Here is a 13,611-nt window from a genome sequence, read left to right as displayed (position 1 = left end):
ACTAATAATTTCTTTAAGTTCCTCATTCTCGTCACACCCTTGGGAGGGGGAAGTGGCCAGTGGGGGGGTGGGGTGGGGTGGGGGGGCAGTGGCCAGGGTGGGCTGCAGTGTAGTGGGACGCGCGGGTGAAGGGGGTGCGGGCAGTGGCCAGCGCTGGTGACTGGGAGGGTGGCACTGGGACGCGCGGATGACCTGGAAGAGGGGCAGTGACCAGCGCAGGTGACTGAGGGGGGGCAGTGGCCAATGTGGGCGACGGGGTGGTGGGGGCAGTGGCCACCCTTGGTTTTCTTGTATTTTTGGGAGATTTTTTGTCTTCCTCCGTGAAGACAAATTATTTATTTAAATTCTCTGCCATTTCCTCATTCCCCATTATAAATTCTCCCGTCTCTGACTGTAAAGGACCTACATTTACCTTCGCCAGTCTTTTCCTTTTCACATACCTACAGAAGCTCTGGAATTCCGTCCCTAAACCTCTCCGTCTTCCTCTCCTCATTTAAGATGTTCCTTAAAAACCTACCATCACCTGCCCTAATATCTCCTTGTGTGGCTGTGTCAAATTTTGTTTGATAATCACGCCTGTGATGTGTCTTGGGACGTTTTATTACTCCTTCAGGCACAGCAACTCTAAATAGTTAAAGCTTCCAAGTTTTGGGCTGGGGGCAGGATAGAGAGGCCGTACAATTTTGTGAATGGGAAATCTCGCTTTTTTGTGTGTGTATTTTGGTTTGTTCTGTGTATGAGGTTCTCGCTTTTAGAGGTCTTGTTTTTTGTGTGTGGGGTGGTCTTCCTTTTTGTACATATGTGATCTCACTTTTGGAGTTCGCAACTATTTGTGTGTAGGCCAATCTCAGTTTGTGTGGCGGTCTCACTTTCTGTGTATCTTGGGGAACTTGCATTTCTGCATACTTGTATGCAGTTTTGATACATAGATGCGGGGAGGATGGGTGAGACTAGAACTAGGGGGCATAATCTAAGAATAAGGGGCTGCGCTTTCAAAACTGAGATGAGAAACTTCTTCACTCAGAGGGTAGTAAATCTATGGAATTTGCTACCCCAGAGAGCTGTGGAAGCTGCAACATTAAATAAATTTAAAATGGAGATAGACAGTTTCCTAGCAGATAAGGGAATTAGGGGTTACGGGGAGAGGGCAGGGAAGTGGACGTGAGTCTAGATTCGGATCAGCCATGATCCTATTGAATGGCGGGGCAGGCCCGAGGGGCCGTATGGCCTACTCCTGCTCCTACTTCTTATGTTCTTATTTGGGCCCCCAGCGACAACAGGTTGCATGTTTGATGTAATGGATACACGTTCTTTCTAGATTTTCCTGTTGTGACCTGTGGGTGGAGATCCCACGTTGTTGGAGCGCCTCCATTTGTTGTTTTAACTATCCTATTGTGTTAACTCGGGCGTCCCAACCCTGCCCTTCAGGTTCAGGATTGATCATCAGTGCACATTCTTGCCCTGACTTGACTTGCCGAAATAAGCCCCAAGTAATCCTCCAGTCGCAACAGGCCCTAATCTTTAAAACCTCGCTTGACTGTGCTTTTTATGGGGATGTTGCAAGTAAGTAGTCATTAACCTGCTACTAAATAAATGTAGTTAGGAAGTCATTTGCGACTCGGCAAATGGGATTTTGCCAATTGGCAGAAGAGATTAATCTGATTATAGTGACGAACTTGTCTCAAGAATTCCTAAACTGATCAGATTAGGTAAGTTCTGTGTATTTTGGTGGTGGTGACCATGCCAAAGGTTATGGCCCTGATATTTCTTTGACATAAGGAATTATTTCCATCTGAAGTTTTTTTTCTTGCATCATCCTCTATATGCTGATGGCTGCATACGTGGTTGAAACACAAGCAGATAAGCTTCTTCGATTAGTGTCTATCTTTGGGAGTCTTCAAGAGCCCCGTTGTGTTGCAGCACGTTGCTTTGGCGAATACGGAAGTTGCTCTTTGTATTCCTGATTACTGGTTTTCAAATAGCCTGGGATACATCGGAACAGGAGTCGGCCATTCGGCCCCTCGAGCCTGTTCCGCCATTCAGTTAGATCATGGCTGATCTGTACCTCAACTCCATTTACCTGCCTTTTCTCCATATCCCCTGATACCCATACCTAATGAAAAATCTGTCAATCTCTGTCATAAAAATTTCAATTGACACCCCCCCCCCCCCCCCCCCACAACATCCACAGCCTTTCTGGGGGAGAGACTTCCACTACCCTTCGTGTGGAAAAAGTGCTTCCTGATTTCACTGCTAAATAGCTCCACTCTAATTTATTCAGAGCAAATACACCAAGCCCTCATTGAAAGGTTTGTTGTAAGTTTAATGGGCCATAGCTTGTAACTTTGTTTCTGCTATATTTTATGGTGAGCAAACAAGATCTATACAGATGGAGAAGATTATTGCACCCATTTAACTCATCCATCTTAAAGACCTTAAAGACATTGTGGCATCTAATTGTTCCTTTTAATTATGCTTGGGATTTTGCCTCCCATCACTCTACCCCTAAAGTTATATTTCTTTTGCAACTTCATATAGTAGAAAGTGGCAGAAAAAAATCTGGTGTGTTTTCTTTTAACACCTGTAGAGTTTAAAAAAAAATAAAAAATCTTGAGCTCAGTTTTAGCACTAATTTGTATTTAGCCTGTTCAGAAGAAATATCTTGTGGCCAAGTGTCATTAAAGGGAGCAGAAACCTTGCCTATAAGTGTGGTCAACTGAGTTTCATGTGTTTGATGCTGTATAGAAACATAGAAGATAGGAGCAGGAGTAGGCCATTCGGCCCTTCGAGCCTGCTCCGCCATTCAACGAGATCATGGCTGATCATCCAAACCCTAGCACCCGGTCCCTACACCGACAGCCATCCCACCCAAGCTCTATCCCCATAACCCCACGTATTTAATCCCCCCTAACACTAAGGGACAATTTTTTTATCATGGCCAATCAACCTAACCCGCACATCTTTGGACTGTGGGAGGAAACCGGAGCACCCGGAGAAAACCCACGCAAACACGGGGAGAATGTGCAAACTCCACACAGACAATCACCCGAGGCCGGATTTGAACCCGGGTCCCTGGCGCTGTGAGGCAACAGTGCTAACCACTATGCTCCTTTTTGATATTGAAGGGATGCTATCTGACCTGTTGCAACATAGCTGCTGGGAGCTGCTGTCCAGAGAGTGCTGGGAGCTGCTGCCTAGTATTCGTGAAACTAGTTACTAAGCCTTGTAGAATATTTTCTAATCTGAGCCACATTGAGCTGTGGGACAGTGAATGGAGGATGTGGTGTCTCCTGACATCGACGGCGATTCGGAGACAGGCTGTCCACTTGCACTCGTGTTAGAAAGCTATGAGTATAATAGAAGTTAATTTTGGAATAGCATTATAACCGATTTGGCTACCTTCGAATGTTGTAACTTTATGCATTGCTATTATTGCATTGATTCTCATGCGCGTCACAGTTTCTTATGGGGATTAATGTTCACCTCCAGGTAGCAGTGTCCTCCTGTTAGGATATGAAAATGTCAATCCCCAGGAAGATGCAAAAGTGTCTCAAAACGTTTTTAAAAAAAAAAAAAAAAACCTGACTTCAGTAAAAATGTTGCAAAGAAAACTGAAGTAATTGAGTGAACTTGCTGTCTGGGTGTGGACAAAGCATTGTACAGGAAACTTTTTTTTATCCGGCACGGACGGGACCGACGTGGTGCCGGTTCATCAAAAATTCCGGATAACCAAAAGCTATAGTAAAAGATACGGAGCTGAGCGCTCTGTATAAAGCAACAAACCCTGCAGGTTCAGAACAATGGCCACAAGTTCCAAGTATCTCAGTAGCTTAGCAACAGCTGCAGCCACACCCTTGCACAGCAACAGATCGAGGAAGGCAAGTACAATATGAAGTAAAACTTACCTGAGCCTACTCCTGAATTTTGCCGGTTAACCGAGATTTCCGGTTATTTAGGTGCCGGTAAATCGAAAGTTTCCTGTACACTCTTTTTTGTGTTAGATCCTGCTTTGTAGACTGGTGATGTTCATCTCCTGACCATGTGTGCATTTTAATTTTAATGTATTGTGAGCACAGTTATCGCATGTTGGGTGTAAACAGTAACCTGCATGATTTGGGCTTCATTCAATAAGATTTTGTTTATTTAGATGTGATACATTGATCAACATTTTAATAATTTTTTTTTAAAATGATGTGACGTATCTAAATATTTGGTTTCTGAAATGTTTGATCAATGGAATATTGATTTGTTTAAATCAGATTGGAACAGTCCAAAGCAGATCAGAATCATTTGCTAAAAGCACAGATTTCAAAAGGGACAATTGTGCTTGACAAACCGCGTGGAATTCTTCGAGGAGATAGCAGACATGGTGGTTGGGGAAATGCAGTGGATATGGTTTACATGGACTGTAGGTAAACCTTTGACAAAGTACCACATGGGAGATTACTAGCGAAGATTAAGGGGTATGGAATTGGGGAGGGAAAAAATAGTGGAAAGAAACATTGTTAGAAGGGAGAAAACTGAGAGCAGGAGCGAAGGGCAGTTTTTCATCGTGTTTGAAAGTGTGCAGTGGTGTCCCACAAGATCCAGCTCTGGGGCCACTTCTATACACTGTGTATCAATGATGTGGATACAGACCTACAGGGGTTGGTGTCAGAATTTGCAGATGATACCAAAATAGGAGGTATGGTTGATTCTTTAGAACAGCAAAGGGATATTTGATAGGATGGCGGAAATGGGCTTAAAAAGTGACGGATGGAATTCAATGTCAGTAAGTGCATTGTGGTTTTAAAAAAAAATCAGTAATTCTACTCTGACTGGAAGTAGACTCGATGCTGTGGTAGGGCAGAGGATGTGAGGAATACAGGTTCACAGGACATTAAAGGCAGCACCTCCGGGATGATGAAACTATTTTTTTAAAAAGCCAATAGAATTCTAGGTTTTATCTCTGGGTATTAGAATATAAACGGCAAGAGGTAATGATGAGCCTATATGACACCTTAAGACCTCAGTTAGATTACTGTGTGCAGTATTGGCTCCACACTGTAGGAAGGATATTGAGGCTTGAGGGGACACAGCACAGATTCACCAGGATGTGGCCTCGTATGAGGAAATATAAAGAAGAAGAAAGGTTTAGCAAACGATTGGTTTCTGAAATAAAACTAGACTCTGGAAGTAACCATTTATAAAATCCGTACGGAATTGCGCACAGCTACGTGTGTTAACCTGTTTTATTTACTGCAGTAGACCAGCTAGAATTGGTAAAGTTACGTGTGGAAGAAAAAGGATTGTCCTCAAACTTTAACACTTGGTATTCACTTTGGGCCAGATCTTGCTGGAACAGGGTATCTTGTGACATACACCTGGTTAGATTTTTTTCCTGCACTCTTCAGCTCAAATAGTTTGCGCCGTAACTTGCTGGAAGTGCGAGCTGGTAAGTATGATGAGGGCATCTGGGACCTCTGTGAACAACAGGAACAACAGTTAAGGATTGACATTTAAGGATCGAGAAAGAAACAGAGGGATGACGAGAGTAGAAGGATGAACTAGAGTCAAATCAGGTGCAGAAAGAGAGGGGAAGAAAGATTTGATTGAGAGAGAGAAAAAAGAGATAAAGGAACAAACAAATTAAAAGCTTGACATTTAAAAAGTCCCCAACAACCATTTACTACATGCAGCAATGAGACGGAACAGTTTAAATTGTTCCCTTTCTGGGCCAGAGAAGTTGATTGGCATTGCATTAACAATTATCACATTGTTAATAGGGTACTCGGCTCTTAATCACCAGCCCTAACTTTCTGCGGCAAGTTTAATGGATAATTAAGATGCAAATCCAGCAGGTTCTTAAAAATAGCGGGGAGGCTAAGGGCGAGATGCCGTTTGTGCGAAGCAGCCGGCGGCGCGGTGTAAATCGACCCGTAAGTTCTGGAGATTCGCAACGCACGATGTACCTCTTCATCCCCTGAACTTGCTGGCTGATTTGCACATTACTAATGGCGTGCGTCGTCAACGCGCCGTTATTTATTGATTCGGTCCTATGTATCCAGTTGATCTGGTTGGATTTTATTTTGAGCACTGGTGATGACTATGATGTCTGCCCGTGGGCATATATCCTTGTTTTCAGGTCTTTATCTTAAACAAATTTGTATTTATTTGCAGATTTTTAAATGGAAAAGTGACCGCTTTCTAATTTTAAACAGTTCTGTGCTAGTCATTCATTGAGCAATTTCTCATTCATGTGGAGTGCAGATCAGAGGAAGGCTCTTAATGCAAAGCAGAAGTTTGTTTTTTTTTGGAACAAGATTTATTTGCAAGGAGTATGTTGAAATGATGGCATGTACCACTGATTTTTGTGTATTGTCAGAAGTCCAAACTCTAAGTATAGGGTTCAATAGTGGATTGCAGACATAGCAGAGGAAAAAAAGTAAGAATAGAACCGTTTAAATGCATGTTCTTTCATATTATAATCCAATGGTTAATAATTGTTGGTGGGGGGGAGGGGGGGCTTAGGAAAATAAACTAGAAATGCGAAACTTGTCATTTACACAAGTGTCCTCGTGGTGCGGTAAATTTAAAATAGATGAACAGGGAATACATCTTGCTTTAAAGGGAGTTAACCTTGTGCTAGCAGCAGATTAGCCGATTGCCTTGCTGGAAGGTTTAGATGTGTCCACGTGAACAACTGAATCTGTAATTAAGGTCGGTGAAGTGCTAGATTACCACCGTGCTCCACGCTGCCGGTGTTCAGAGAGCTTGTGCTTGAACTGAAAGCAGGAGCCCGTGAGCCAGCAGGGACCAAACGACTAGATCAACGGTAAGCAGACTGCATCGATGAACAGAGTACAGGAATTGATGCTACAGCCCATTTCATACAATTACTGGCAGCGGGTTCTCTTCTAGTCGAGTCCGTAGTGTCCACTGTTGCACAGTTAGCACAATGCTAATGTTAGCAGAGGATAAAATGCAAGCAACATCGACAAGCTGCTTTTTTTTGCTGAGGTTTCTCCGGTGAATGATCCCATTATCTTTGTTAATTGAAGTGCGCACATTCTATTTTGTAAGTACTGTGTTCTGCAGCAGTACCTTAAAGGATTACTTTGTGCTAAGGGCTTTATATGACATTATCAAGAACTGGAAATCAAATTTAAAAACAAATTGATCAGTGTGAAGATTTTTTCTGTTATTTGCAGCAAATATTTTCGTCCTACTCACACTTATGATTTTGCTCCAACCAGTAAACGCAGGAAATCTGCCGAAGAATGGAGTAAAGCTTGGCTTTTAATGTTTAGTGAGGCGCTAATGGTACAATTCGCTTTAACGTAATAGTGTCCCAAGGTGCTTCACAGGAGCGTTATCAAACAGAGTTTGACACCGAGCCACATAGAGATATTAGGACAAGTTACCAAAAGCTTGTTCAAAGAGGTAGGTTTTAAGGATCGTCTTAAAGGAGGGTAGAGAGGTTTAGGGAAGGAATTCCTGAGCTTAGCCGTGCCTTCAACTGTTTAGGCCCTGTCAGTGGTGGAGCGAAGGAAATCGGGGATGCGCAGAAGGCCAGAATTGGAGGAGCGCAGAGATCTTGGAGGGTTCCAGAGCTGGAGGAAGTTATAGAAATAGGGGGGTGCTATGGAGGGATTTGAACACAAGGATGAGAATTTTAAAATCTAGACATTGTCTGATCGTGAGTCAATGTGGGTCGACGAGCACAGGAGTGATGGGTGAATGAGACTTGGTGCAAGTTAGGATACGGGCAGCAGAGATTTGGATGAGCTCGAGTTTACGGAGGGTGGGTGGCCAGGAGAGCACTGGAAAAGTCTAGTCTGGCAGGAATAAAGAGCTTTGCTTTCCTCTGACAATGGAACAATCCGTGCGAGTCAGCAGAGAGTGCTGTGAGTTTGGGTAAGTGTGAGAGTTCTGTAATTGTTATTTCTCTTTAAATCATTCTTGATAAGATTATTTAAGCAGTTTAAGTAAAGGGGAATAGTTAAATATTTGGGATTCTGTTGGTTTAAGAAGAGTAAAACAAGGTTACACTGCAGTAGGAGTAAATTGGCACAGCAGGCAGTGGAAACCAGTTTTCTAACCCAATCAGCAGGGGTGACTCACTTGGCTGTAAACAAACAAACAGTATAAAAAGACCAGTCCTAGTGTGAGCAAGCACTGAGTGTGAGTCAGCAGAGAGTGCTGTGAGTTAGGGTAAGTGGGGTGTTAGGTGCTCTTTTCAAACTTTAACTCTGTGGGTTGTAGTTAATAAGGCCTTTCTGGTGCAGAGTGACTGTTGGTAAACCATTTAACTGGGGTAATTAGAGGGATTGATTTAATTTAAATCCAATTAATTAAAGGGGATACTTGCATCTAAAATCGGGCAGAGGGTGTCCATAACTAAATAAAAAATTTAATTAATTACATAGAATGGAGCAGGTGATGTGTTACTGTTGCGAGATGTGGGAGCCGGTGGAACCCATTGAGGCTCACGGTGATTACGTCTGTGACAAGTGTCTGCTGCTACAGGAACTCCAGCTCCGTGTTGATGAGCTGGGGTCTGAGCTTCAGACACTGCGACACATCAGGGAGAGGGAGAAGTACCTGGACTCTGTGTATCAGGAGGTGGTCACACCTATGAAGTTAATTAATTCAGATGTAGCCCAAGGTCAGGGACAGGACGGTGTGACTACGAGTGAGGCAGGTACGGGGATCCAGGAGGTAGAGCTGGAGGAGCCGCAGCCCTTTCTCTTGTCCAACAGGTTCGAGGGTCTTACTCCCTGTGGGGACAGGAGCAGGGACTGCAGGGAGGATGAGCAACCTGGCCACAGCACCGTGGAACGGGGGGCCATTCAAGAGGGGGGAGTAAATAGAAATGTTGTAGTAGTAGGGGATAGTATTATTAGGGGGATAGATAGAGTTCTCTGCAGCCGAGAGCGAGAGTCCTGAAGGCTGTGTTGCCTACCCTGGTGCCAGGGTTAAGGACATCTCCTCTGGGCTGGAAAGAAACTTGCAGTGGGAGGGGGTGGATCCAGTAGTCGTGGTCCATGTTGGTACAAACGACGTAGATAGGACTAGGAAGCCGGTTCTGTTAAAGGAGTATGAGCAGCTAGGGGCAAATTAAAAAAACAGAACCTCAAGGGTTATTACCTGAGCCACGAGCGAATTTGGCCAGGACAAATAAAATTAGAGTTAAATGCGTGGCTCAAAGACTGGTGTGGGAGAAATGGGTTTTGCTTCCTGGGACACTGGCACCAGTACTGGGGCAGGAGGGGAGCTGTTCCGTTGGGACGGGCTTCACTTGGCCAGTGCTGGGGCTAGAGTCCTGGCGGATCATATAACTAGGGCTGCAGAGAGGGCTTTAAACTAACTAGTTGGGGGGAGGTTCCTAGAGAGGAAATAATAAAAATGACAACAGAGAAGGTCATAGACTTAGGTAACAGTGGGGAAATTAAAAACCAGAGCGTGTCAGGAAGGGGCAGAAGGTATGGAGTAAAAGGTAAAGTAATAAAAAGGGCAAAAGCAGGAACTAAGTGTCACAAAACATATTTGAAAGTTCTCTATCTGAATGCACGTAGCATTCGTAACAAAATAGACGAGTTAATGGCACAAATAACTACATATGGGTATGATTTTGTGGCCATTACAGAAACATGGCTGCAGGGTGACAATGCCTGGGAATTAAACATACCAGGTTATTTAACGATCAGGAAGGACAGGCAGGAAGGAAGGGGAGGTGGGGTGGCTATGTTAATAAAGGAAGGAATCACTAATACAGAGAAATGATATTGGGTCAAAAGATCAGGATAATGAAACAGTTTGGGTGGAGATAAGGAATAATAAGGGGAAAAAAACACTAGTGGGCGTAGTCTATAGGCCTCCGAACAGTTGCAACTCTGTTGGACGGAGTATCAATCAGGAAATAGTTGAGGCTTGTAATAAGGGAACATCTATAATTATGGGAGATTTCAACTATCATATTAATTGGACAAATCAAATTGGGCAGGGCTGCCTTGAGGATGAGTTCATTGAGTGTATTAGGGATGGGTTTCTTGAGCAGTATGTAACTGAACCGACCAGGGGGCAAGCAACCTTAGATCTGGTCCTGTGTAACGAGACAGGATTAATTAAAAATGTCCTAGTAAAGGATCCCCTTGGAATGAGTGACCATAACATGGTTGAATTCCATATTCAATTAGAGGGTGAGAAGGTTGGATCTCAAAGAAGCGTGCTAAGCTTGAATAAAGGAGACTATGAAGGTATGAGAGCGGAATTGAGTAGAGTGGATTGGGAAAATAGATTAAAGGGTAAGACGATACATGATCAGTGGTGTACATTTAAGGAGTTATTTTACAACTTCCAAAAAAAAAATATTCCACTGAGAAGAAAAGGGTGTAAAAGAAAAGACAGCCATCCGTGGCTAAGTAAAGAAATTAAGGATAGTATTCGACTAAAAACAAGGGCATATAAGGTAGCCAAATCTAGTGGGAGGATAGAGGATTGGGAAAACTTTAAAAGACAGCAAAAAATAACAAAAAGATTGATTAAGAAAGGGAAGATAGATTATGAAAGTAAATTAGCAAAAAATATAAAAACAGATAGTATGAGTTTTTATAGTTATATAAAAAGAAAAAGGGTGGCTAAAGTAAATGTTGGTCCCTTAGAGGATGAGACCGGGAAATTAATGGTGGGAAATATGGAGATGGCAAAAACACTGAATGAATATTTTGTATCAGTCTTTACAGTAGAAGACACTAAGAATATCCCAACACTGGACAAACAGGGGGCTATGGGGGGGGAGGAGCTAAACACGATCAAAATCACTAAGGAAGTGGTACTCGGTAAAATAATGGGACTCAAGGCGGATAAATCACCTGGACCTGATGGCTTACATCCTAGGGTCTTGAGGGAAGTGGCGGTAGGGATTGTGGATGCATTAGTAATAATTTTGCAAAGGTCCCGGCAGACTGGAAAACTGCTACTGTAACACCCTTATTTAAAAAGGGCAGTAGACAGAAGGCTGGAAACTATAGACCTGTTAGCCTAACATCTGTGGTAGGTAAAATTTTGGAGTGCATTATTAAGGAGACAGTAACAGGACATTTGGATAATCATAATTTAATAGGACAAAGTCAGCATGGTTTTATGAAGGGGAAGTCATGTTTGACAAATTTGCTGGAGTTCTTTGAGGAAGTAACATATAGGGTGGATAAAGGGGAACCAGTGGACGTAGTGTATTTAGACTTCCAAAAAGGCATTTGACAAGGTGCCACACAAAAGATTATTGCTTAAGATAAAAAATCACGGGATTGGGGGTAATATTCTGGCATGGATAGAGGATTGGCTATCTAACAAGGCAGAGAGTTGGGATAAATGGTTCATTCTCAGACTGGCAATCAGTAACTAGTGGTGTTCCGCAGGGGTCAGTGCTGGGTCCCCAACTCTTTACAATCTATATTAACGATTTGGAGGAGGGGACCGAGTGTAACATATCAAAGTTTGCAGATGATACTAAGATGGGAGGGAAAGTAGTGAGTGAGGAGGACATAAAAAACCTGCAAGGGGACATCGACAGGCTAAGTAAGTGGGCAGAGATTTGGCAGATGGAATACAATACTGGAAAGTGTGAGGTTATGCACTTTGGGAGGAAAAATCGTAGAGCAGGTTATTATCTTAATGGCAAGAAACTGGAAAGTACTTGAAATAAAGAGTAGATTGCCTTTCAAAAGCTAGGCTTTATTAACCTTAAAAAACCAGCAAGTACATGTTGAGCACCCAGTCTCAATCACTGTAGAAAACTGAATTTAAGATGGCCACCACAGGTCACATGGAATCAACTAACCAGTAAGTTTACAGCATATATCTCGAGGCAGGAAAACAGGCAACCAATTACAATGCTTCTTATAAAACAAGAATAATCACCACATTCACCCCTCCTTTTAAAATATACTTCAACCTAGGTAGCCTTTACAGTTTACAATTAGTTATTTATGACTAGAGCAATACATGTATAATGCCTTCAACAATTTTAAAATTTTACTATTAAGTTATTAATTATTTTAAAAGACCATTTTTAATCGGTCGACCGGATATCTTGTTCGTGTCGACCTTCTTAGCCTTGATGGAGTTCCTTGCCCTCCCACACCAGGAGACACAGAATTATCTTCTGCAGGGAGGCTATCAATATCCCGATTATCAACAGTTTCCGGATTGGAAGTCCCATTAGAAGGTAGACTGGGAGGGTCACGAACATCCATCGGGGGCAGACTAAGAGAATTGTAAGTGTCTGCCATAGGATTGGAAATGTTCGTAGTATCTGTGACGACATCAACATTATCTGAATTATGGCTATTGTTAATGTCCTCAGGAGAGGGCTGGCCACCACAAGGAGCTAAGTCTTTAACTGAAACCGTACTTTATTTCCCATCTTGGAATCGAATGTGAGCATATTGGGAATTTGCCTCCAATAGCTCCACCTCCTCCACTAAAGGATCATATTTTGACAGTCTAACATGGCGTCGGAGCAGCACAGGTCCCTGCATAGTAAGCCATGAAGGTACCGAATATCCCGTAGTGGATCTCCGCGGATAGTTGAAGAGCCTTTCATGGGGGGTCACATTAGTAGCCGTTGAAAGCAATGATCTAATGGAATGCAGGGCATCAGGCAGTACCATTTCCCACTGTGTATTCTTAAGGTTCCGGGATGTCAAAGCCAACATAACTGCCTTCCAGATCACCCCATTGTATCGTTCGCACTGTCCACTACCCTGGGGATTATACGGGGTAGTTCTGCTAGTAGAAATTCCCCGACTCTGGAGGTATTCCTTCAACTGGGAAGACATAAAAGAACTTCCCTGATCCGAATGGATATACGCAGGCATCCCAAAGATGACAAAAAGTTGAGTCAGACATTTAATAACTGTAGCAGCTGATACATCTGCACAAGGAAAAGCAAAAGGGAACCTTGAAAACTCATCCACAACAGTAAATATATATCGATTCTGAGTCGTTGAAGGAAGAGGCCCCTTAAAATCAACGCTCAGGCGTTCAAAGGGAGAAGTAGCCTTTATAAGATGAGCTCGTTGAGGCTTAAAGAAATTCGGTTTACACCGGGCGCAGACAGAGCATGATGAAGTCATCCGCTTGACGTCTTCAACTGAAAAGGGCAAATTCTTACTGCGTACGAAGTGTATCATCCTCGTAACACCAGGATGGCACAAAGCATTATGAAGATTAATAAGCGTATCTCCGTGAAGCACAGAACAATAAGCCCTCGACAGCGCATCAGCGGCAACATTATCCTTCCCCGGACGATAGACTATATCGAAATGGTAGCATGCCAACTCGATCCTCCACCTCATTATTTTATCATTCTTAATCTTTCCAAAATGTTTGACATCAAACATGAAGGACACAGATTTTTGGTCAGTTACTAACGTAAAATGTCGCCCAGATAAATAATGTCTCCATTTACGCAGTGCTTCTACTATTGCGTACGCCTCTTTCTCTATTGATGAATGTCTCTGCTCACTATTGCTCAGAGTACGTGAGAAAAAGGCCACAGGTCTTCCATTTTGGTTCAGGGTAGCCCCAATTGCAAAATCGGAAGCGTCCGTCTCAATCACAAAGGGA

General features: G+C 43.1%; 1 protein-coding gene across 7 annotated transcripts in view; it reads left to right on the top strand.

Moving 5' to 3' along the window:
- Positions 1–13,611, top strand: part of LOC147116959 (guanylate kinase-like) — a 72,460-nt gene that overhangs the window by 24,033 nt on the left and 34,816 nt on the right. Inside the window, exon 1 of one of the 7 annotated variants that reach the window (XM_085987460.1) lies at positions 5,110–5,131. The exons of 4 other annotated variants lie outside the window; for them this stretch is intronic. The gene's annotated coding sequence lies outside the window, so the exon portion shown is untranslated. Of the gene's footprint in view, positions 1–5,109; positions 5,132–6,670; positions 6,815–6,838; positions 7,058–13,611 lie in introns of those variants that run through there. 2 more of the 7 variants (XM_085987457.1, XM_085987459.1) reach the window with 2 other exon arrangements.

This window comes from Somniosus microcephalus, chromosome 5 (assembly GCF_052327205.1).
Source record: "Somniosus microcephalus isolate GS21.2 chromosome 5, FLI_Smic_1.0, whole genome shotgun sequence".
Taxonomy (NCBI): domain Eukaryota; kingdom Metazoa; phylum Chordata; class Chondrichthyes; order Squaliformes; family Somniosidae; genus Somniosus; species Somniosus microcephalus.
Note: the sequence above shows the minus strand (reverse complement) of the source record. Positions and strands in the feature narration are given on the sequence as shown.